Below are 27,399 nucleotides of genomic sequence, written 5' to 3' on the forward strand. Positions count from 1 at the left end.
CACGGGACACACACACACACACACACACACACACGGGACACACACACACACACGGGACACACACACACACACACACACACACACACACACACACACACGGGACACACACACACACACGGGACACACACACACACACACACACACAAGGGACACACACATAAGGGACACACACACACACACACACACAAGGGACACACACACACACACAAGGGACACACACACACACACACGGCACACACACACACGGGACACACACACACACACACGGGACACACACACACACACACGGGACACACACACACACGGGACACACACACACACGGGACACACACACACACGGGACACACACACGGGACACACACACGGGACACACACACACGGGACACACACACACGGGACACACACACACGGGACACACACACACGGGACACACACACACACGGGACACACACACACACGGGACACACACACACACGGGACACACACACACGGGACACACACACACACACACGGGACACACACACACACACACACACGGGACACACACACACACACACGGGACACACACACACACACACACACACACACACGGGACACACACACACACACGGGACACACACACACACACGGGACACACACACACACAAGGGACACACACATAAGGGACACACACACACACACACACACACACACACACACACACACGGGACACACACACACACACACACACACACACGGGACACACACACACACGGGACACACACACACACGGGACACACACACACACACACACACGGGACACACACACACACGGGACACACACACACACACGGGGGACACACACACACACACACGGGGGACACACACACACACACGGGGGACACACACACACACACGGGGGACACACACACACACACGGGGGACACACACACACACACGGGGGACACACACACACACACGGGGGACACACACACACACACGGGACACACACACACACACGGGACCACACACGGGGGACACACACACACACACGGGGGACACACACACACACACGGGGGACACACACACACACACGGGACACACACACACACACGGGACACACACACACACACGGGACACACACACACACACACGGGACACACACACACACGGGACACACACACACACGGGACACACACACACACACGGGACACACACACACACACGGGACACACACACACACACGGGACACACACACACACACGGGACACACACACACACGGGACACACACACACACGGGACACACACACGGGACACACACACGGGACACACACACACGGGACACACACACACGGGACACACACACACGGGACACACACACACGGGACACACACACACGGGACACACACACACACACGACTTGTACTTGCGATCTGTTTTTAAAATCACGTTTTAATCATCACACGTTATCGGATGACGAGGCAACAGCACACCAAGATAGGCCGGTCATTTTACGAATATACCCACCACAAATTGCAATAGTAATGAAACTTGGCATTTTTGCTTCTTTTGACCCATGTAATAACATAGTAAAAGTCAAGGAATAACGAGGCATTGGAACACATTCATTTCGAGCAACCACTTTTTGACAGTTATGCACGAAAATAAGCTAATAAAAATGGCACAAAATAATGCACTTAATTTGTTATTTCGTTCACATTCTCAAAAGATGTCAGAAATGTAAGTGTTTAAGAGTGTAAGACAGGCCTTATGCCCTGGTTTTACAATACATTTGACATGTAAAGGTATATATATTGAGATAATTGACATTTAAGGTAGCTTTATCCCAATAAAATTGAATTTTTTCGAAAATATACATATCAATGAATTTTGAAAGCTAATATAATGGTCTATCATATTCTTATATCAAATTAGATTTTACTCTAGTCTAATTAGGTGAACAAAGCCTAATTAGGTGAATAAAATTTAATTACACGAACAATGATCTCCATAGCAACGACTTTGGACCTTGGATACGGTCGCTTTTATATAACGAATCTCAAAAAGTGTGGTATCAAAAGATTCGGAATAGCCTATAGTGCAATCCAGCTGAGAACCAATCAGAAGCCTCAACCAGATAATCCCTGCCTCGCCTCGCCTCAACTGCCCGAACTGATGCGTCCTGTCTTTGTGTTCTGAAAAATCATACCAATTTTCTATCGTCCACCATTTTTCTCCACGATCATCGTTCTTGGTCCAAATTACATCAAATTGATCGTTAGAACATTTTGAATCGTTTTATCTGCTATGGGGTGTTCATCGCGGTCCGGTCGGCGCAAAAAACGCAAACATTGCGGTCGAGTTCCCTTCGATTAGAAAAGCAAGATGGCGGCGCCCATAGACGAAACCAGTAGCCATGATGAAAATGTTTGTAGTTCTTCGAGGAAAATCGCCCCAAATATCGACAAACCACTGATCAAGGAAGACTCTAACGTCTCTGAGGGTTTAGTAACTCAACATTTAGTAACTCCCAGTTGATAATATGTGCAAGTTTGGCGACTTTATATTGTACTTTGACGGAGATATCTTGTTTGAAAAAAATGTGGTTTTCACCTCTCGGCGGCCATTTTGAATATGTAATTAGCATAAATTATGCAAATTTTTTTGCAAAATATATACTTTATGGTATGTCCTTCAATATGATGTGTGATGTTTATTGATTCATCCTTTGCTGTCAAAGTTGACTATTTTGGGATAAAGCTACCTTAATAGCCTTTTCTTCTTCTCTTTTCAGGTGAACCAGTAGCATGGACGATTGCGTTTTCTGCGGCAAGTCGCTCGGCAACGGCGAACCAACCACGACAGTAGGTGCCAAGGGGTGTGATGGAATAAGCAAGGCAAATGACGTCCGGCAGGCTGATATAAGTGTTGCACCTGGACAAGTTGTACACACCAACTGCAGGAAGGACTTCTGCTCCAAACTGTCTATTGAACGAGACAACAGAAAACGGGGATATGACTGTGCTGGTGCTTCCAGCGGCACTGTGCGTGCGCGTCGATCTGGCAGTCTTGCTTTTGACTACAGCCAACACTGTTTGTTCTGTGGAACACCAGACAAGTACCAGGCTAGAGAAAAAACACATAAACTTATACCAGTCCGAACAATGGACTTCCAGAGCAAGGTTACAGAGAGCTGTGTTAAACGCAATGATGCCTTGGCAGAGACAGTAAAGGCTCGAGTAGAATTCGCCCAGGACTTGCATGCCGCTGACGCAGTCTATCACAATGTATGTAGCGTAAACTTCAGAACTGGGAAGCAGATTCCACGCCAGTTCCTTACAGTGCCAAGCAAGCGACCTAAGTATGGTAGACCGGTTGATGACACACGAAACGATGCATTCCTACAAGTTGCAGAGTACCTCAAAGCCCATGACGAGGAACAGACAACGATACAGGATCTCATAGAGAAAATGGGGGAACTTCTTGCTGGAACTGATTGCACACCATATGGATTCACCTACATGAAGGAATGTATCCAAAAGCAGTTTGGTCAGGATATCGCCATCGCTGAAATAAATGGCAAAGAGAATGTTGTGACCTTTCGCCACAGGGCCTCTGCGATCATTCACGAATTCCATCAAAGGGAAAAGGAGACAACCTCTGAAGCTGAGAAGATGAGACTGATTGAGACGGCAGCAAAACTGATCAAAAGTGATGTGAAATTAGTAGAACAGTCGATAGATATGTATCCATGCTCAACTGAATTTTCCGCACCAGAAGAAGCCATGTCGTTCCTACCGGAATCATTAAAACTCCTTCTTCAAACACTCTTTGTCGGCCGAGATGCTGATAGGAAAGTCGGTTCTGTAGGCCAAGCAATCATGCAGGCAATTCGGCCCCGAGTGCTGCTGGCACCCCTACAGATAGGACTGGGTGTAACTGACCTGAGCCTAAGCTGACGTCAAGGAGGCAAGCAAGATGTTGGAATATCGAGCAAGTGCAAAAGACACTTGGACGCAATGTTTGTGACAAGCTTCTTGTTGCACATGGACTCCTGGGTTGTGATACCACGTCAAGAATTTACTCGATTGGCAAATCAACAGCCTTGAAGAAGCTGAACTCCAGTGCGTATTTCTCCGAGCTTTTGGCAAACTTCAACACTCCTGGAGCGTCAAAAGAGGATGTCATGACAGCTGGAGAGAATGCCCTGGTTTGCTTGTATAATGCCCAGCCCGGGGAAACACTGGACATGCTGAGGCTTCAACGCTTCCACCAGAAGGTTTCAACAAGCACTGTCAGAGTTGAGCCTCGTACCCTGCCCCCTACATCAGCATCTGCAAAGCAACATTGCCTACGGGTGTATGTTCAGGTTCAGCAGTGGCAAGGAGTTGCCATGGATGCCAATGGTTGGGGATGGGCTATCCGTGACGAGAGAATGGTTCCCGTGATGACCGAGATGAAGCCTGCTCCAGATTACCTTCTAGATGCCATCCACTGTGGCTGCAATACAGACTGCAGCACCCTACGATGCAGCTGTCGCAAGTACAGCCTGGAATGCTCGTACGCATGCAGTGAATGCAAAGGACTTCACTGTTCTAATGTGACCTTGTCAGAACCAGAAAGTGATCCAGAAGAAGAATAAGCTCTTAGGTTGGTGCTTGAATCGCAGTTCATTCAATTATTAAATAAAACACTTTTTTTTTTTTTCAATATATATATATTTTTTTCAATATTATTTTCAATATTATTTAACGATTTTTTTTGTATATATAGTACGATATGAACTTGTTCACATAAAGCCATTACATTGCAGGCCTCAGGGACATAAAATTGCAGGATCTCATCAGGATTTAGCACGGAAACAGTTTTTGGTCTGAAAAATTTATGCAGATTTTCGCTTAAAACCTTCTCTTAAAGATTGCAAAAATTGGAAATGTTCCAATGCTCCGATTCTCCTTGACTTTTAGTATGTCATTCTGCACTAAATTTGACATTGAAAAATGCATGTTTCATTACTATTGCAATTTGTGGTGGGTTCGACCCCAAAATGGCGTAGATCGACTGGACTAAGATACAAAAGACAAGGCACCAGGCCTAAAGGGCTGCGCATGCGCAATGGCGATGATGCATGCCTACGTCACATACCAACAGCAGTAACGCATGCGCAATAGCGATGATGCATGCCTACGTCACATACCAACAGCAGTCACCAAATTAACATATAATGCCATCTTACTTACTTCATTCATTCTTACTTCATTCACCAAATGTCCGTCCATTCAAAGGTACAGCAAAAACGACTCAACCGATCGCAACGATATTTTGGGTGGGTATTCCTGGGACCCCTGGGAGTCAAAATAGGCTATAATGTTTTTCCAATTTTCCCAATTTTTCAAAACACGATGGAATCATATTTATCGATATGAACAGCGATGTGGCTTTTGTTGAAATTCTACAAATACTGTTTATTCTACGTACCAGGAGAGAGTAGATCGACTCCTGACGAACTCTTCCTATATAAACGTGTCTCCAAAGTAACATGGCAGCGTGTGCAAAGCGACTGGGAAACAGGTGTAGTGGCCGCTTCCGTGTTACAGATTCGGCGCGCACTCTTCACACATAAACGTGCGACTGAGAAAGACGTGTGGCGGCCGCTTCCGTTTTGCAGATTTCAATCTTTTTTCAAAGTGGGCGCCATGTACTGTTTAGACTTTGATGATTTGCGTGTGATATGATTCAACGGATGTTTATATGAATCGTTTAAAATAAAAAAAGCCTTCAATTTCTGATATTTTGCCTCTTCATTTGGGCCTCCCAATTGAAGCCCCGCCCATAGGGCGGGCACTGTTGCTCGAACATCGTAATTTGAAGGAGATCCCGGATGTCCCTCCCCCCGTGCGGATGTCCCTCCCACCTGTCTATTGAACGAGACAACAGAAAACTGAAATACTTTTTCACGATAATTTCATTAAAAGTAATTAGAATGGCATTGTTTTTATAGATGTGCGATATTTTCGAAATGAATTCGAATTGTAAATGTGACAATCTTAATTTAATCCGATGATGTGATGAAGGGGAGAAATCGTCAGTCAAACTAAGCAATGTCAGTGTACACCCTTAATCGATACCCACATAGAAACAGGAATTTCCAACCCATCCTCAAATGAGGCCTTTGCCGTTTGGGAAATAAAATATCTTAAATAACAAATCAATGCACAATTTTAACCAAAGTTTGGTATTTTAATGACAAATAAACTCATGACTGCACAAACTGCAGGGGCGGGAAGTAACTGCACAGGGAAAATCGGGAGAGGCCCACAGTGCCTCATTGCATTGGCCAGAATAGTTTTCAATTTGTCAAAAGTATTTTCACAGAATTCAGATCACACAAAGTTTCATTTTTATGCCTCTGCCGACGAAGTCGCCGGAGCCATTATGTTTTCAGGTTGTCCGTCCTTCCGTCCGCACCGGCTGAACCTCGTTTTTTCAGCAACCATTGTCCGATTGAGGCGAAACTTTCAGGGTAGGAGTGACACCCATGGAGCATGTTTTTATGATAATTGTGATGTCATAGGTCACGTGGTTTGGCAGCCATATTGGATTGAAGGAAAATATTAAATAATTATATCTCTGAAACCGCTCACCCTGTTGATGCGAAATTTTACAAATATCATCTAACAGCACTGTTGCATATAGCTTGAAAATGATGATGTTGTACGTCACGTGATGTGGCAGCCATCTTGGATAGAAAAACGAACCATATCCGATCAACACTAAACTTCACAAACGTGATCCCCTACCCATACATATGCAGAGAGTACATTTTTTAAGGTCATATGCCATGTGGTATGGCAGCCATATTAGCTTGAAAGCGGATATTTTTAAAAATCCCTTCTCTGAAACTGCTTCACCGATCGATGTGAAACCTGTCATCTCTCGCAAAAAAAATGTGATACTTGAGAACAGCTGAAGGGATTCAAATCAAACTTGATAATTTTAGGACAGTGAACAACGAAATGGCATCTACCCGTTGTGGGACTATGCGAGGGCATATTGGCGACACAGTCACATTGTTCTCGTTCCTGAACAAATTGATTCGGACTAAGGAGTACTATGAGTGAGCTGTAATTTGCCATACCACGTCAGAAAACTTCCCGCAGAACCGCCGGTACCAACCAACCATATCCAAGAATCTCAAAAGGTCCTTTTTCCCTTTTGCAATTTGGAAGCGATCAACAGGCGCCCGTGGAACTACGTAACTTTCGGTTAGTGCACCCTTCGCTACAACAGTCACGTGATTGGATACGTTGAAAACAAACCACAAAAGGGCACGTGCTGCAGCCGGAAATTATGGAAACGTGTAGGTTATTTAATCATAACTAACTTAATTTTTGTCTGATCTTTAAAATTTTAACTTTCAGACAAGCTAGAAGTAATTATCTTTCCAACAATATAAAGTTTTATGAAAAAGAATACGAAATGTTTGTATAGCCGCCCGCGGAACTACGTAACTTCCGGTTAGTGCACCCTGCGCCACAACAGTCACATGATTGGACACGTTGAAAACAAACCACAAAAGGGCACGTGTTACAGCTTACTTCCGGTAGTCTCGCCCTCACCTATGGCTTCTATCTTGGCTGTCATTGGTTGCACTTGACCCTGACCAACTACATGGCCGAGGAACACCACCTGTGCTTTTACAAACTTACTCTTAGCGAAGTTGTTGGTCAACCTTGCCTCGGTCAATTTCCTGAAGAATGCATGAATTTGTTTAAGATGATCTTCCATTGTCATGGTGTGGATGATGACATCATTCAGATAAGCCTCCACCCCCTCAAGGTCTGCAAAAGCTTATTAATTCGTTGTTGAAATGCAGCAGGCCCGTTTTTCAATCCAAAGGGAAGAACCTTGTACTGATACAACCCATTTGGTGTGAGCAAGGCCGAAATTTATTTTGCCCAATCGGTAAGAGGAATCTGCCAATACCCCTTGAGCAAGTCAAATTTGTTAAAAAATTTAGCTGGGCCTATTCTATCAATACAGTCATCAATCCTCATCACAATCAAATCAGTAAATTCTGATCATATTATTTAATGTCTGGTTTAACCTTTCCAAGACCCCTTGGCTCTCGGGATGGTAAGTACTCGACCTCACTTGCTTCACTCCCAACAGGTGTACCACTTGCTGAAAAAGCTTTGACATGAAGTTGGAACCCTGATCAGACTGGATGACCTTAGGTCGGCCAACCAGGGTGAAAAATTTAATGAAGGCCTTCACAATAACTGTCGCAGTAATTTTCCTAAGAGGAACTGCTTCTGGGAACCGAGTGGAAGCGCACATGGTGGACAGCATACACTGATGTCCAGCCTTAGTTTTAGGTAAAGGACCTACACAGTCAATGATGACCCAGCTGCATGGTTCTTCAAAATCAGTCTTAAAGGCGCTGAGGGGGTTTTCTGATGAGGTTTGTCCACTAGCTGACAAGAATGACAAGATTTACAGAATTTCCCCACATTACGTCGCAGGCCTGGCCAGAAAGAATGTGCCACAATTCTTTCACACGTCTTGTTCAATCCAAGGTGTCCGGCCAAAAAATCTCATGTGCCAAACTCAATGTCTCCTTCCGGTACAGTTGTGGCACCACAATTTGGTAATGGACTTTCCACTCATCATTCGCTGGTACCTCCGGTGGTCTCCATTTTCTCATAAGTATTCCCCCTTTCATGAAGTAACCAACAGGTACCTTCATAGCCTCTTCCTCCATAATGGCTTTACCAATCAGATGCCGGAGGTCAGAATCTCTGTGTTGCTCTTCAACAAGTCTCTTCTGGCCAAGCACTGTTTGTTCAGCCTCGTTCCCAGATGGCTCTGACAGACACTCCATTTTATCATTTGGTCCAGATGAAACCTTATCATTCGGTTCCTTGATGTCACTCCCTTCACTACCGTGTCTCCCAGACCTTTCCTCCAATATCTCTATGGAACCCAAATCCACATCACCTTTCTTCTCTTTCTCTTCAGAGCGCTTCCTATCCATAGCACAAGTCACTGCACATGATGGGAAGATACCCGGAATCTCCTGCTCTAACTGTGCTGTGTTATTTTCCATACTGGGCTTTTCAACTAACATTGGATTACCAGAAACTCGACCACCGGCCAAATCGTTCCAGATAATAAAAGAAATTCCCTCCACAGGAAGAGTGGCTTGTAAACCTACGGTGACCTGACCGGTCCTGACACCAACTCAGACTTTAAATGGATCACATGAAGAGGAGCTTTAACGAAGCCACCAACACCCTGTAAGAGAAAACTAACCCCAGTTGCAGTTTTTTCAGACAATGGCAAAATGCCCTCGAGCATCAAAGATTGATGTGCTCCCGTGTCCCTCAATACCCCCAACAGGTCTCTGGTTAGTAGGCCCGGAGGCAAGCAGGCCCGGAGGAAAATCCCATTGTCTCCCTCGGGCCCTCTGGAAGGTGTACGTCTGCCTTTAACAGTCAGTCTTTTGATGATTAAAATTTGAGGTACCAGATTTTGCTCGATACTCCTCTCTGGGTCGCCTCCATTAAAATTTGCTCTCCAAACCTGATTTAATGTAACTCTTCTGGCTACCTCCTTGCGGGAAATGAAATAGAGAAAACTGTACTTTATATTTGTGGATTTGGAGATTGTGTTCCACAGGGTGCTCTGCGAAGTGGTGCAAATGGTCAGAGAGAGTTGGGTGGAGAGGATTGGTTAGTCAGGGTAGTCATGGCGATGTATGATGGCTCAAAAACTGCTGTGAGGGTAAATGGAGTTAGAGTGAGGACTTTGAAGTGAAAGTGGGTGATCATCAGTGGTCAGTCTTAAGCCCAATCTTATTCATCACGGTTCTTGAGGCCATATTACAGAAACTTATCACATATCACATATCATATCCATATCACATATCATGGTACACTGAAGCTTGTGGTGTGGCAGTTGCCATGAAGCAACTTGCTGTCACCTCATGGAAGGCCAATCCAACTGAAGGTAATCTCAGTTCCTTTCACAAAGCTCGGAACAAGTGTGTGTCCACGCTCAGGAGAGCCAGGAAACAATATATCTCTACTCTCAAGACTGAACTCTTAAACCTTTCTCCCTCCTCCAAATCCTGGTGAATCTCGGATCATCAATTTGGATTCAGACCAGGTCATTCTACTCTGGACATGCTGCTTCTGCTGTCTCAACAAAGGATGAAACTTCTCAATGCCAAACAGGAAATGAGAGCTGTCTCCCTTGACATATCACGTGTTGTCGATATGATCTGGCACCCAGCTCTGCTCACCAAACTCTCCTACGATGGTATCCATGGAAATCTCCACACATGGCTTGCGGACTTCCTCTCTGGTCGTCGTCAACGTGTGGCCCTGAATGGATTTCTCTCATCTCCCCTTCTTGTTCAGGCCGGAGTTCCCCAAGGCAGTGTTCTGGGCCCTATGCTTTTTCTGGTCTTCATCAATGATCTCTCCGACTCTCAGGAAAATTATCTCTATCTCTTTGCTGATGACACCACTCTCTGCCGCTTCATACCTCATCCATCAGATCGGCAGTCTGCAGCCTCCTCACTCTCTGCAAACCTGGACAATATCACAAACTGGTCAAACAAGTGGAACATGTCTTTCAATCCTGACAAATCTCACACTCTCACTATATCTCTCTGAAAAGACCGACTGGACAACCCTCCCATCTACTTTCTGAATAATCCTCTCCAAGAAGTTCTGTCACTCCAGCTTTTGGGTCTCACTATCTGCCATGATCTGTCCTGGGAAAACCACATTTACAAGCTGGCCTCCAAAGCAAGTTGCCGACTGGGCATCCTTTGTCGTGCGAAGTCCTTCGTTGTGTAGCCTGTGGGACCAATCATTCGTCGCCGTCAGAGATAATTATATTGGTTCCGCCCATTTTGGCTTTATAGGCTACCTGTGCAGGCATATCGGGAGAATACTATTGCTTGGGTCCTCTGCGATAGTACATCCTGGTTACTGCAGCTAGGGTGCTGTGCTTGGTTGCATCGGCTCAAGAAGTGTATTTCCGAGTTTTGGTACTCTCCAGTGAATTCCTGTCTGTCCGGTGGGTGTGCATGTAACCGGCAGACGAAGAGGTACAGTGGAGTGTTTCCACCGTGTCTGGGTAACCCCTGATCGCTTGTGAAAAGGATATTTGTTCAGTGCTGTCAGCTGCTGTTCTTTTGATAGGTTTTATTACTTTGCTGCTATTTGTCTTTTGGGATATTCTCAAGTTTAATAAAGTGTTGTATTGTGCTCTCCTACCAAACTTTCAAATAAATTCTATTAATTTGAAATCTCTGTTTGTTCAGTTACTTGAACACTTACCTTTGGGGAATTGCCGTCAAATTACTTATTTAGTGTCTCCCACCCCATATTGGGGAAGTGGTGTCGTCTGTAAACAAACTACCAGGAGCCCTGGACTCCCCTGGATGTCACATTTGGCGTCATGGACAGGATAATTCAGAGTTGGATGGAGAGTGTTGGGGATTAAATATTCATATTGACAATATTGCTAGAATATATATCAATGTAATCTTGTTTAAAGTGGAATTATGTTTTACTTTACGAATGAGCAAAAGAGCATAGAGCTAGCATTAACATGTGGTCAGGAGAGTTAATTTCAGACAAGAATGTGTAACGCTCTTGGACCGCCACCTGTCGATCATTAATAGCCTATGTTCAGAGTGGCTGCGCACACGCTGCAAATTCTCCTTCAGCAGGTCAGAGTATTTGACCTCTTGAAACAGAAATAAGTATTTGCTGCCAAGAGAGCCAAATAAGGTTACACCCTGCATGCTCTGCAACATCAAAGGAGTTTGGGGCTTTAAAACCAGGAGAAAGTTGTGAGCAAGGAGAGTGGAAGAGAAGAGTGGACTGGGAGAGTGAACTGAAGAGGAGTGAAAACTGAAGACCAGTTGAAACTGATCAACCAACTGGAGATTGTCAACAACTGAACGAGCTTCAGAAAGACCTACTGAACGAGCTTCAAAAGACCGACCAAACGAGCTTCAACAAACTCTGGAACAGACTCATTAAAGATCTCGGCTTAGTATACAACAAATTCTCTAAAGTGAATAAACCATTGATTTTGCTAAAACGAGTTTCTGAAGTTTCTGAAGTAGAACAGTAGTTAAAAATTATTATTCTACAAGTGGTGGCCCGTAGGGACTCAACTGCCCAGGTAAGCTTTGTTTGTTATCTGTGTAGTCTGATGTTAATCTGTGAAAATAGTTCAGTGTTTGAGTTTTGTGTACGTTTGTTGATGTGTGGAAGGAAAAAACACGAGGCCTTTAACAGGTTTCAGAAATCATGCCAATTTTTTTCTTCCAAAATTTATGTATACGCATTTTTGAGGGATGGTGCCATGAACTGTCACAAATATCCACTAAAGCTTGGTGTCTTTAGAAAAGGTGCTGTGCTTTCATGAAGGATTTGTTTTAAAATTTCAGAAGTCATGACGATAAAAAAAATTTTTTAAAAATTAATAATCAATTATTTTTTTGTTTTTTCTGTAATTTGAATTTTTTTTCGGTACATTTTACGAGTTTAATGAGACGATTGCAAAGAGCCACTAACGAACCCCGGGCGTTAGCCAACAGGTGCTGCATTCGTCTTGTCATGTACAACTGAAATATGGATTTTGTATATTTCTTGCTCATTTCACGAACGTCATGAATTCATGAAATAGAGCGTCAATTTTGTAAATATCTTTAAAATGATTTCCAGCAATGGTCTGCATTCAAATCTCTGCTCGTTTTCGTGATTAAATGACTTATAAGTGTGTCGATTTACCCGTTAAAATAATGGTTGAGATCCTGCTTGGGTTGTGACCACAGACGAGCAGATTGCAGAATGGACACTATTTGATTTATAATCATATTCGCGGTTTTTGTAAAAAGCGATTTTTCAAGCGATTTTTTAAAAGCGATTAAAGCGATGATAACAGCGTCTGTACAGTAAGCCAAATAATGGTAAAATCGGCTGGATTCGATTTTCAAACATGCATTTCCAGTGTGGTAACAAAAAGTGAGTTTAGTATTTAGCATTGTTTAGCATTTAGCCAATTTGTCTGCACGAGTCGACAGACAGTCCAAAAATAGGCATTCTTTTCCACACTGACCCTGCCACTGGAATGCGTGCAGGCAGGTTGCCCATGGTAACCGTTTGGTGTTGTGTCCTGGGTCCCGTAAGATGTGCACACACTGACCCTGCCACTGGAATGCGTGCAGGCAGGTTGCCCATGGTAACCGTTTGGTGTTGTGTCCACTTATCTATGGAATCAGAAGCGATTTTTTAAATGTAACCTCTTTACATCCTGATTAGAAAAAATATATATATATTTTTAGGATTTTTATGGCGGCGGCCATCTTGGACCACAGCTAAAAATCCTTCAATCAAGATGAAATTTAATGTGAGCCAATCCCATGCTACTGTGATCCGTAATCTCTAAAAAATAGAACCATCCAATGTACCTTTGATCATTTTATATTTCATCTGTCTTTTAAGATTTTAAAAAGGGAATTTATTGATATAAGATCCTATGACATTTGCCAAGGCAATTAAATGGAGGGAAACCAATGATGACATATATTGTGATCTGTTTATACATGAATGAATTTACATGTACATGAATTTGTTGACCCCAACCCAATCTTAACCCTAACTTCATTCTACCATTATCCATCCCCTCCAAATCATGTTATATTACTGATTGTATGAGGCATGTAAAGGATTGTTGATCCCATATCCCATTGGATCCCATGTTGATTTAGCATATCACCTCATTATGTGGCTTTATGTGTTTTTGTGTGTGTGGGTTTGTGTTCTTCATTCTCACTTTTAAAAATTTCTCCCTCTCCCTAAAGAATATGGCCCCATAGTGTTAAAGTGATGAGTACCATGGTACGACACAGTTGAAATGTTTAAAAAAAAATACACAGATGAGTGTAATGGCTCGCACAGAAGTTCGAGAGGGAGACAGTATTTACCATATAATCTCACAGCCTTGTAAGGGAGTCATGAGTGCGGCCAATGATACACAGCTATCTTTAGGTTAAAATACAATGAGTGTCGTATTTCGCATAGTATTAATTCCTCATTCCTCCCTTGGCATTCTGCCACTTCTCCTCCTCCCTTCCCCACCCTTTTCCTCCCCCCTTTCCTTCTCCTTTCCTCCTCTTTTGCTTCTTCTTTTACCTGTTTTCACCTTTCATAGTTCTCATTGTTTTCTCATTTCTCTCATTGTTTCTCATTCTCATTGTTTTCTCTCATTATTGATGAGATTCATCATTGTCATCATGATTGTCATATGCTGATTATTATTGATGTTCATTCTCAAATTTTGTACAATTATGGTAAATTTATATTTACAATTTATAATTACAATGATTTACAATGGTCATGATTTTACAATCATGAAAATTGCTATGATTATCAGGCATGTCATCATTGGGTTTTGATGTAAATCGATTGCATGGACTTTAAGGATAGCTTTATAGCCCTGCAGGATTAATGATGTATTACAAGTTACAAAGTTTATTGGAGTGTCGAAATTTCGGTATGATTGGATTCCCTTGATAAATATTATAAATTGATTGCCATTCATTGGTACACATTTCAGGAATATTACACCATTTTAATTGTCAAGAACTTTGAGTCTCTTTCAAAGTGCGACATGGTGGGTGACACATCACATGATGTGTGACATGTGACACGTGTGACATGTGGCACGTGACATGTGCGACATTGCCCAATGGACTGGCTCATATCTGTTGGATCAATTTTCGCTGATTGTCTCACAAATGAAGGGTTGAGTTGCCTTCAGTGGTTGTTCAGCTTTAATTTGTGATATAATGACCACACAGGATTGAACAAATATGTCAGATATGATCCAGAGGCAGAACGGTTATTTGTCAATTGACGGAAGGTATGGGTCGAAAGTGACGTCCATGATCAAATACCTCCGCCAGCGGACGGAACTGTTTTGCCTACATTGCGAACAGGCATAGATATAGAGTTATCAGACTGATAAATGTGAATTTTGCTATTTTGATATTTGATATTTTGATATTTTCAATGATAAATTCAATGATGATTTGATATTTGAATTTTGATATTATCATTTATGATATTTTATTATGTATTATTATTAGGATTTTATTGATTAATGTTGGTGAATTGATTGAGATTGCATATTTGAATTGATTCTGATTCTGATCCGATTGATCTGATTGATTTTGATCTGATTAATTTAATCTGATCTGATTTTAATTTAAATTTAATTTAATCAAGTCAATTGATGGATGAATAAAAAGTGCGGTCTCAAGAAAGAAGCTTTGAGACATTTGCGAAACATCGATGTGCAGACAACCTTGGACGATGAGCGAGGTGGTGAGTGTAGTGGTTATTTGTTATATTACGTGGTTATTTTTGTTTGACCCCCCCTTAACAGGACTTACTGATCCAGACTCATCTGCAACTCTGATCAGTGAGATTGGGGTGTGGGAAAAGCCACAGGGCAGGGGGACTCTCTGGAAATCACCTGCAGTCATCAAGTGGACAGGTGGAGAGATACTTCCTGGAAGACCACAGAGTGGAGCTTATCGGAATAAGCTAGACAACAACGCATTCAACGCTACTTTGTATAAGGTGGAACAAACTTCTGCGATTTTTGCAGTACACACAGTTGATAGTGGATACAGGTGTAGTCTGCTGTGTAGTCCTTGTAGTTATTTGATATATTGAGTGAGTATAAAGAGGTACTCACACACAGGCAAAATGGGAAGTGGATTCTGCAAGATTAAACAAGGTCAATTGGACTTGAGTCAAAGAGGTGCTTGTATCAGCTCCATGTATCAGAAATATGGGGCAGAATCACTTAAAGATGTGGAATCCTGGTATGAATGGACGAAAGGTCGGAAAAGTGGATTTCCACAGGAGGGCACTTTTGATAGAAACGTATTGGCAACACTCAGAAAAGAATTGGAAGCAAGAGGGCGACAGAAGTTCAAAGTGGATTGGCAACCATTCTATTACTGGGACGCTGAATCTAGGGACAGGGAGACCAAAGCAAAGATGGGGGGCTTGAAGAAAGAGGTGAAACAGATACAGCATAGGTTGTGTAAGGTAGCAAATCAAATGCCTCTTCAAGTCAGTAATGGAGAGCAATCCCAACCCAAATTGTATCCAGAAGCCAGATCATACGAGACCAATGAACTGGAAGACGAAACTCCTCCACCTTATCGGAGAACTATTGTATATCAGCCACAGGTAGTGCCTGTACCTGTACCTGCCGAAAGACCAGAACAGAGTGCAGCGATTGGTTCTAGTCAACAGAGGACAGGTGAAAGACGTGACTCATTTGAGGTAACTACCCAAGAGGGTGCAATTGGGGCACAGGAACCGACTCAAAGTGGGCAAACGATGCAACCAGCTGTTATACCCTTATCATGCTCTCCATTTCACCATACAAGGAGTAAGGGTCGTGTGATAAATGCCAATCAATCTAACGATCAATGTGATTGGCTAATGAATGATCAAAAGTTGACTCTCTCACAAGGAGGGTTTGAGCAAGTGGTGTTATGAATTTTCCTCAGCGGCAATTTCCAGGGGCAAATCAGCAACATCCAGATCTGATGTATAGACCATGGCAGGTACATCAATTGAAGGCATTGCAGAGTAGTATGCCATCAATCAAAACAGATCCACTTCAATTTGCGGAGGAACTGCGGTTAATTGTGGAAACTCAGTTGCCCACTGCAAGAGACATGGAAATACTTTTAAAATGGTTAATTCCTAATACCACCACTTTGAGGAACTTAATGCGTGAGGCCAACTGGGTAAATACGGAAGATGGACAGGTGGACATGCCCACGGAGGCTAGAACGGCACAGATCAATAACTTGATAGAGGCCATAAAAAAATTGCCACCAGTGACGGATTGGAACAAAGTGGTTACATGCAAGCAGAAAACAGGCGAAGATGCTAGCGATTATTTGGACAGATTGCGAGATGTTTTCCGACTATATTCAGGCATAGACCGGGCACAAATTGACAATGCCTTAAAACCCCTTTTTATTAATGGTCTATTGCCCAAATTGAAGAGTGAAGTGGAAAGACAATGTATTGCTTGGGAAGGCAAGCCAATGCAAGAAATATTGAATTACGCCTTGCATCATCAGCGGATTCAAGCCAGGAATAGTGCTGTAAATGCCGAGAAATTGATGCAACTACAGACTCAAGCCCTGATGACTACGAATCAACGCAATAGGTTTTCTGGGCAACAACGCAACAATGCAGTAGGAAATAACCAGAGAGTGGAGTGGCAACCCAGAAACCAAGAGATGCAGCCCAGAAATACAAGTGCACAGGTGGACAGACCAGCCAATGATAGACGCCGATGTTTCAATTGTGGAGAAATGGGACATTGGATAAGGCGATGCCCATATCAAAGACAATTTCGGAAGAACAACCAAGAACAGGGATACTACCAGTTACCACCGCCTCCATCGACAAATAGGGTTCTATTGAGGAATGCCCCAATTCAGGGAGGACCTCAGCAGACTAAATGGTCTGCCACACCCTGTTGACTAGACCAAAATGACCAAGTGGCAGCGCTTCCTTTAATCTCAGGGTCGGCTGCACAGGAACCAAGTGTTAATTTGACAGTAGGTGGACGCAAGGCACCCTTTCTCGTCGATACGGGAGCTACGCGTTCCACGTTACGACAAGCAGATTTTCCCGATATACCATTGTCAAAATACTATACGAAGGTGGTTGGAGTGTCAGGAGTTCCCATACATACGCCAGTCACGGAAGAATTGCGTGTCCAATTTGGTCCATTGACTGCACAACATGCCTTTCTTGTGGCATCTGGCGTTCCAGTAAATTTGATGGGAAGAGATTTATTGTGTAAATTGAATTGCACCGTCATCTGTAATGAAAACGGAGTGTATCTAGAAATGCCAGAACACTCCCACGACTTTATTTCTAAGGTACTAGATGGCCTGACAAGACCAACAACACATCGATGGGATATCGATGATACAATCATGGCGGAACTTTTGTGTGTTAGTTTTATGACACTGAAGGATGAAATGCCCGAAGTACAGGAATGGTTAGATAATTTTTTGATGGACTTTCTGACATGGCAAACTGATCTTCACTGTACAACATGTTATGATGCTACAGGAGAAGAGGGGTCCTATGCAGAGCGGGTTTTTAAATACCTGCACACCAAGTATGATATACATCTGACGTCATTGTGGGTGGGACGACAGGGAGTTGGGATGTCAGTGTCTTTGACGCCAGACCAACAACTCCTGTGGAATCAACCCGAAACAACAACCCCACACGTCACCTTAGCGGTGGCACAAGGGTACGAAGCAAAAGATGTTGGAATAATGATTGCAACTCTGAAAGAGTGTAACAACAGGGGATACATGGGAGAAATTCAAGGCGCCCCACTCTATGACTTAGATGGAGATGGATTTTGTTGGCAGCTCGGACAGCAGGTGCTTTCTACAACCTTCAACATGATTGTTGAATCGAATGATACTGACGATATTGGGGTATACCTACTCAGCTCTGACGCTGACGGTGACCAGGACCCACTCGATCAAATACCAATATGCTTGTGGACAACGCATCCAAATGATGTGGGACGAATCAAGAGTATTGCACCTGTAAGGATCACAGTAGATGATTCTAAGCCATTGCCTAGAAAGCGTCAATATCCATTGAGACCAGAGGCAAAAGCTGGTATTGCACCAGTGATTCGATCATTGGTGGAACAGGGAGTTATAGTTCGCACTGTGAGCATGTGCAACACTCCTATTTTACCTGTGAAGAAGCCAGGCAAGACTACTTGGAGATTTGTTCAAGATCTTCGAGCAATTAATGATTGTGTCATCCCAGCCTATCCAGTGGTCCCTAACCCGATCACTGTACTGTCAAGTATTCCATGCAACACGAAGTTTTATTCTGTGGTGGACTTATGTTCAGCGTTCTTTAGTGTACCCATTCATGAGGATTCGCGTTATCTTTTCGCATTCACGTACGAAAATTTACAGTTTACCTGGACTGTGTTACCACAAGGGTACACGGAGAGCCCAACTTTGTTTTCACGTGCTCTACATGAAGACCTCAGCGATGTTGAATTTCCTGGGGGTTCAGTGATGGTACAATATGTTGATGACCTTCTCATATGCTCGACTTCAAAGGAAGCATGTGAGCAGGACACTGTTGTGCTACTGACAGCGTTGGCAGACAAAGGCCACAAGGCCTCGAGAGATAAGTTGCAGTTCTGTAAGGAAGAGGTGTTGTAAAATTTGTAAAATTTGTAAATTTGTACAATTTGGATAAATTATTGTAGGACCAAAAAGGGTAATTTCAAGGTGACATTAGGGGTTTTCTAAAAATAAACTTTTTGTCTATTTGTGTATTAGCGTTTCTAACATTAAAGGATAAATTTTACGAAATTGAAATGAAAATTGACACCCATCTTGATCTGTTAATGATGGTTCAAATGCAAACAAATATACATAATGTTTGGGTTTGTTTGTGTTTCAATGTTTTGTTTTGTGTGTCAATCTTACAAGAATATCCAGAAAATTCGTAAAATAAAATAGGAATATAATTTGATTATGAACATTATCTCTTTTGTCAAGGGCGATGGAATATGCGGATTTGATGTGCTGGGTTATGAGCAGCCATTAATTAATAGTAAAATTGTGAGTAATCTTGGGATTCCATTTTTGATAGAATTCATATGAAAATAACAGCTATTTATGGATATGAGCTTCATAAAAATGAGGGAGTACAAAATTAGTCAATTTTGGAAGAGGTCTTACATTGACTTTCCAGAGTACTCTGCTCACAGATTTTTGACAAATATAAACTTGACTTTTATCAGCATATAAATTGTGCTGTATGTATGGATGTGTCTTAGGCATAGATGATATGGGCAGATAGTAAAGACAATTTTGTTGAATTGAACTATTGTGAGTTTTACAACGAAATGCATTGTGAATCTTAAAACCAAGGGGCAGACGTGAACGCGCTGTTATGTTTTTTACACTCAGATGTTTTTTTGTTTGTTATGTTTTTTACACTCAGATGTTTTTTTGTTTGTTATGTTTTTTACACTCAGAACACGATGTTACGTGTACCTGCAACATATTTTGTTACTCTGCCACACCTATATTGGCATACTGGTGACAGTAGTATTCACTAAGTTGCATAAAAATGGAGGAGCAACTTTTAAGGGAGTATACAACCACGTATTTGGATATTTTCTACAAAAGTAGGGGTTTCAATAAGTGGGAGCTGTACACATGGGATTTATCAAATTAAGTTATGGAGTTTAAACAAAGTTACTGGTAAACAGAAGGGAAATGGATAGTAAATAAATTCTTCAAGGCTGGGTAAATTTAATGAGATATTACAAAGACTTATAAGAGCTATTGTTCTTCCTTATAGCAGTGGGAAAAGAGTGAATTAGAACCAAATGAATCTATAAATGAATGTGATAGGGATAATATCCTCAATTTGTGTTACTTATTTGATTGTGGGTAAAGAAATTATTTTATCGTAATGGATTGATAACAGCAGCCTGCAATGTCCTGAGAGTGTGCATCCATGTAATTAGAAATCCCAGATTTGTTTTTACAAACAACATTTGGTAGAGATCTTATGTCGACGCGCACTTACTTGGTAGATAAAAAAAGGTACTGCATGTTGGCAGCCACTTTTGCGGCCATTTAGGCCAAACACATTGAGAGAAAATTGTCGTTCAATACGTAATTTACACATGGCTATTTGTAAAAGGGAAGTTGTTGCGATGGGCAACATTTCTGAAGGTTTATTAAAATGTTATAATATGACATGTGTCAAGGCACACTATTGGATGGACAAATTAGATCTGGTTATAGAATGAATTTGCTGACCCTTTGAAGTTAATTCTTTGAAATTGATTGTTTTACTAGTATTTTGAGTTCACATTGGAAATAGTTTGGTAGAGCTTTGTTAAAACCTATGGTTGTGGTATTTTGGAACGAATTCACAGATCATAGGAAGTTGATAACAATAGAAATAAATATGGACCCCGGGAAATAGGGGCATCAGAATAAGGCAAAAAAAAAAATCAGATTTATGTTACATATTAAGGGATTTTTCTTTAGTCACATTTTAAGAAGTTTGTTAGTTTGGTATATAATGTTGAATGTCATTGACATAAATGAGGGCATAACAACTTGTTGTGCACTATGTCCGTTTTACACGATCGATGAACTCATATCACCACAAGTAACACTGTTAAAGAAAAAAAAAAAAAAGCGGGGAGGACTATGCTAATAACACATTAGGCATAGTTTGCTTGTTTGCAAGAATTGTTGGGAATTAGATATTCCTGTTTGTGATTTAAATCGTATAATCATTATTAATGCATTTATTTTCTTTGAGTTGAGTTACAACACCTGCATGTGTTTAATTTTTTGAATTATATGAACCTGAAAGCAATTGTGGATGCTATTCTTAGTTTTAGTAGTGTAAAACACATGTCTGGGTTGAATATTATTTGTGTGAAGTTGTTATAAAATATAGTGATTTCATGTTACAATGTACCCCATCTGATCCAATCTGTGTGGAGAGCAGATATAAATGTGGCTAAGTAAAGGAAAGACAAGACCACATCCCAAATGGAGTGATAACGACATCTGGGAAGAAGTTTGAAAAAGGAAAATTTGTGAAAATGAAGTTAATCTTGGCATACACCCTCTTTCTCAAAGAATGATGAAGAAATGCTCCTTTGGAGGATGGATGTTTACCTTCACCAAGGGAAAATTATGTGACCATTTGTCTGGGTCACACTGCAACATATGGAAAAGGGCGATCACTTACTTGTGTTCAAATACCTCGAACAGTCATCACATCAGCAATTGCAGGACGACGATATTTTACCTGCAACGTTTACGGGATACGGTGACGTGTGTCATTACTTCACCAACTTCCGGGGAGCCAGCATGGAGCTGCAAGCGAACGACTGCCTTTTCCTTCACAACAGCTGTGCACGATTCTGCTGTGTGCTCCTGGTATGGACCATGGACAACTGAGTACCATGGTCCCAACATCATCATTGCGGATGCATCCGGCATCCCTGCTCCACATCTTGTTGACAAATCAACATCACATCAATACTTGCTCCATGCTCACAATTAGTGAGGAGGCAAGTCGACTACAACTGGATGGAGGCCTTGTTCAAATCTACTATGGCTCACAGCAAGAGTGGCAAGGATGCTGCATGGAGAGCAGGGTCAGTCTTTGACTCTGCCCAGCTATCACAACAGCAGAAAATCCTATGCAAATAGTGAAGGTGTGATGAAGACAACAGGAGAAAATGTTTTATGCTGAAATTCCAAACACAAGTGATCTGCCCCTTTTTTCAAACAAAGAAAGTCAATATTTGATTAAAGGCAAATATTTTGCCAAATGTTGCAGATGCTTTATTATTTTAATGATGAACTGAAATTATTGCGTTTTGGTGAAGGTGAAATGTTTTGTGATCTTTATGCAAATGAGTTGAATTGAATTATCAACATAGAAAGAGTCAATGAACAAGGAAATGTATTGTGATCAAAATTCTTCCAGAATGACGGTGTATGCCTTAGGAAATTGAATTACAAGATTAGTGGTTTGAATATTTAATGTGGTAATGTTTAGATTAATGGTTAATATAAACATAAAAGAAAAACTGGGGATTGTTGGGGATTAAATATTCATATTGACAATATTGCTAGAATATATATCAATGTAATCTTGTTTAAAGTGGAATTATGTTTTACTTTACGAATGAGCAAAAGAGCATAGAGCTAGCATTAACATGTGGTCAGGAGAGTTAATTTCAGACAAGAATGTGTAACGCTCTTGGACCGCCACCTGTCGATCATTAATAGCCTATGTTCAGAGTGGCTGCGCACACGCTGCAAATTCTCCTTCAGCAGGTCAGAGTATTTGACCTCTTGAAACAGAAATAAGTATTTGCTGCCAAGAGAGCCAAATAAGGTTACACCCTGCATGCTCTGCAACATCAAAGGAGTTTGGGGCTTTAAAACCAGGAGAAAGTTGTGAGCAAGGAGAGTGGAAGAGAAGAGTGGACTGGGAGAGTGAACTGAAGAGGAGTGAAAACTGAAGACCAGTTGAAACTGATCAACCAACTGGAGATTGTCAACAACTGAACGAGCTTCAGAAAGACCTACTGAACGAGCTTCAAAAGACCGACCAAACGAGCTTCAACAAACTCTGGAACAGACTCATTAAAGATCTCGGCTTAGTATACAACAAATTCTCTAAAGTGAATAAACCATTGATTTTGCTAAAACGAGTTTCTGAAGTTTCTGAAGTAGAACAGTAGTTAAAAATTATTATTCTACAAGAGCCATACATTGGATTATGGGAAATGGTAGCAGCATAATGTTTTATTGATTGTAGAGAACAGCGGTTGGCAGCGAAGACTCCACCCATCAGTGGACTTGAAAGCTCCACCTTGTGCAGCTTCGCCACTTGGTAGCCCTTCCCTGGAACTTTTGTTATCAAACGGTGTCATAGGATCATGGAGGCGGAACTACAGACACTGCGGGACCAGCTGGAGCAGCTTCGGGTCGAAAATGAGAGACTGTCAGGCCATATATCGGGACCGGCTGATAACGTGTCTGTACCTCCGCCGAGGAGAGAACAAACTGTTTACCTCCCTAGAGAGAGGAAATGTCCTAAATTTTCTGGATGTTCATCTGTTGGGGCCTTAACCATAGACGAGTGGGTGGAGGAAGTGCAGAGTTGCATAAAGGCAAGACATATGTCAGAGTTTGACAAAGCACTGTTTGTTTATGATCACCTAGAGGGAGCTGCACACATTGAGATTAAGTTTAGAGATATAACAATAAAGGAAGATGCTGAGCGGATCAATGAAGTATTGCAGGAAGTGTATGGTTGTTCTAAATCCTATGTGTCCTTGCAGGAGAAATTATTTGAAAGAAAGCAGAAGGAAGGAGAATCATTGCATGATTTTTTCCCATGCCCTCATGATATTAATGGAGCGAGTGCAACAGCATAACCCCCAGGCTATGCCCAATTCACAGGTTTTATTGAGGGACCAATTTTGTGAAAATGTGAGGGACCACATGCTGCGTAGAGAGCTAAAGAGGATGGTGAGGCAAATTGTTGCGATGTCCTTACTCGACGTTCGCAAAGAGGCGATTCGATGGGTCGAGGAGGGTCAGCCCACCAGAGAAAAGTATGTACGCCCCCTTCTACAAACATGTGAAACTTAAGTCACTGCTGGTAGTGAAGCAGTTGGGGGTAAATCACTCCAAACGAGCAGAATTAAAAAGCATAGTTCATAAACAACAAGTCCAATTGGATATGATCACACAAACTTTAAGTTCTAATGTGGGGGCGGGTCGGGGAAGGCCTTTTTATAATAGTAATAGATTTAAACGGGCACCGGATGGGCGACCAATTTGCATTAAGTGTGCGCAGCCAGGTCACATTTCTCGCTACTGCACACAAGGAAACCCATCCCAGATTAATACTGTTACTGCACAGGTTAACCAGTCGGAAAACTATAACCCCCCAATGTGCAGAGTCACACACTGGGAGGGGTGTCCTTAGACTCTAACTCCGAACAAACCGAAGCACTAAGCAAGTTAGTTGGGTCTTGCCCGTGCTGGCCGTCTCCATGGGGGGAGTGGAAGTCCCTTGTCTGTTGGACACTGGTTCCATGGTCACGACCATTACGGAAAGCTATTTTTTGAACACTTTTCACATTTGCGGAAACAAGAACTTTATGTCTGCAAGTGGCTGGGTCTTAAAGCAGCTAATGGGTTAGACATACCTCACCTTGGTTATGTTGAGTTAGATGTAAAGGTACTGGACCGGTGTATGCCTAGTAGGGGCATGTTGATTGTGAAAGAACCAGCCAATGGTGTTATCAAGAGTCGTAAATCTAACTATAAAGTTAGTAAAGCTAACTAACTACTAAAGCTAACTACCATGAGCTATTTGAGCAGCATGGCTCCAGATTATTTCAGAGTCCTCCTGTGCAGTCTCCCGCCCCGGCATGGAGACGTGTTCTTCGTCACTGTCAGAGGACTGAGGCCATAGTAAGTTCCTCCTCTCTATTTAAGGTGAGGGTTTGGGGTACACTGCCCATACGCATAGTTGCTGGAACACTTTGCATGGTCCCTGTTACTTGCCCTCAGTTTCCACCTATGGATTTCTTACTTGAGCCCCTTGGTCCCCTTGACGGTTGCCTCCCGGAGGGTTTATTGGTCTCTTCTGCTTTGGTCCACGTGGAGAGTGGTACCTTTTATGCCCCTGTTACGAATGTAGGTCAGTCTGATGTGTGGCTAACACCTCGCAGAGTGGTAGGAACAGTGCAGATGGTCAGTGGTCAAGATATTCGGGCTGGTAACTTCCCTCACATAGAGCTCTTACTTGACGAGTCTATACACGAATGTACGGCCCATGTGTCCGTCCAGTCTGTTGATCTGGATGCTAATGTCCTTGCTGACTTTGAACAGCTTGACTTCCCAAGCCTTACCTTGAGTGAAATTGTCGAGGCAAAGTCCCTATTAGGTAGATACCATTCCCTGTTTTCTAAAAGTGAGGGTGATTTAGGCTGTACCAGACTCATTACACATGAGATCCCGCTTTTAGACGACGTGCCTGTGCGCCAATGTTATCCGCACATTCCCCCCTCGCAGTATGAAGCAGTTAGGGCACACATCAAACAGTTGCTGGACAGTCAAATAATTAGGGAAAGCAGCAGCCCTTACTCATCCCCGATTGTTTTGGTGGTGAAGAAAGATGGAGGCCTCCGTATGTGTGTCGATTACAGGCAGCTGAATGCTAAGACCTGGAAGGATGCATATCCACTTCTGAGAATTGAAGAGTCCCTTGATGCTTTAACAGGATCTAGGTGGTTCTCAACATTGGATCTAGCTAGTGGGTACAACCAAGTGGCGATTGCTGAAGCTGATCGGGCCAAAACGGCGTTCTGTACCCCCATTTGGCTTGCTTGAGGTCAATAGAATGCCATTTGGTTTATGTAATGCACCTGGGACCTTTCAGCGCTTAATGGAGCGCATGTCCGGGGACCAACATTAATTTCCAGTCCGTCCTGTTGTACCTTGAAGACGTTGTTGTTTTTTCATCTACAATACACCAGCACCTGGATCATCTGGAAGAGGTTTTTTCCAGACTTGAACAACAAGGGTTGAAGGTAAAGCTTTCCAAATGTCACTTTTTCCAAAAACAAGTCAAATATTTGGGACATGTCTCTGAACAGGGCGTGGCTACAGACGGGGACAAAGTGGCTGTGGTGCGTGAATGGAAACGCCACTCTCATCTGGCTGAGCTGCGTTGTTTCCTCAGTTTTGCCAGTTATTACCGTAGGTTTGTAGATGGCTTTGCTAAGTTAACAGCCCCCCTCCATCATTTGGTAGCACAGCTGAGGGGGCCGAACAAGAAGGGTAAGACCCCACAGACTCCATTGTGCTCCACTTGGGATGACCATTGTGAGCAGGCATTTTTGGCCCTTAGAGAAGCGCTGATCACAGCACCAGTTTTAGCCTACGCTGACTTTCAAAAGCCATTCATCCTCGAGATCGATGCTAGTCATGGTGGGCTTGGTGCAGTACTCTCCCAAGAGCATGATGGAAAGCACAGGCGTATAGCCTTTGCCAGTCGGAGCCTTAAGCTGGCAGAAAAAAACATGGATTATTACAGTTCCATGAAGCTAGAGTTTTTAGCTCTTAAATGGGCTGTCACAGAACAATTCTGGGAGTATTTATTAGGTAATAGGGTTACAATTTACACTGACAACAATCCCCCTGAGCCATCTTCAAACCGCTAAATTGGGAGCACTGGAGCAGGGATGGGCTTCTCAATTGGCTTCCTTTGACTATACGTAAGAATACCGCTCAGGTCATCATAATGGCAATGCAGACGCCTTGTCGAGGCAGTACCTTGAACGGTTTTCCCCAGGAATGGCTGTCCCTCCTGCTTTATCTCATCCTCCATCAGCTGACTCCTCTTGTTTATCAGGAAGTTTACAGCAATGAGAGTTCTGTCCTGCCTGGTTATTCACAGCTAGATTTGTCCACTTTGCAGAATCGAGATCCAGCCATTGGTCCTGTGTGGAAACATTGGAGGGAGGGTCGAACCCCAGAACCAAAGGAACATGAACAACTGAGTCAGGAAAGTAGGGAGTTGTTTCGCCAGTGGGGTCGCCTGGTGGAAAGGGAAGGTGTGCTCTATCGGTGGATCTACCCTCCAGGGGGCGGTAGAGAAGTGTTCCAAATTATATTACCGAAATGCCTCACAGAAGAAGTGCTC

The 27,399-nt window shown here is 42.7% G+C and overlaps 1 long non-coding RNA gene across 1 annotated transcript; it reads left to right on the top strand.

Annotated features, from left to right (window-relative positions):
* Positions 1–14,292: 14,292 nt before the first annotated feature.
* LOC144890638 (uncharacterized) lies at positions 14,293–23,383 on the top strand. Its single transcript, XR_013622340.1, has 2 exons — positions 14,293–15,657; positions 21,661–23,383. It is a non-coding gene; the product is annotated as an uncharacterized LOC144890638 (long non-coding RNA).
* The last annotated feature ends 4,016 nt before the right edge of the window (positions 23,384–27,399 follow it).

Source organism: Myxine glutinosa, chromosome 1 (genome assembly GCF_964187855.1).
Source record: "Myxine glutinosa chromosome 1, kmMyxGlut1.1, whole genome shotgun sequence".
Taxonomy (NCBI): domain Eukaryota; kingdom Metazoa; phylum Chordata; class Myxini; order Myxiniformes; family Myxinidae; genus Myxine; species Myxine glutinosa.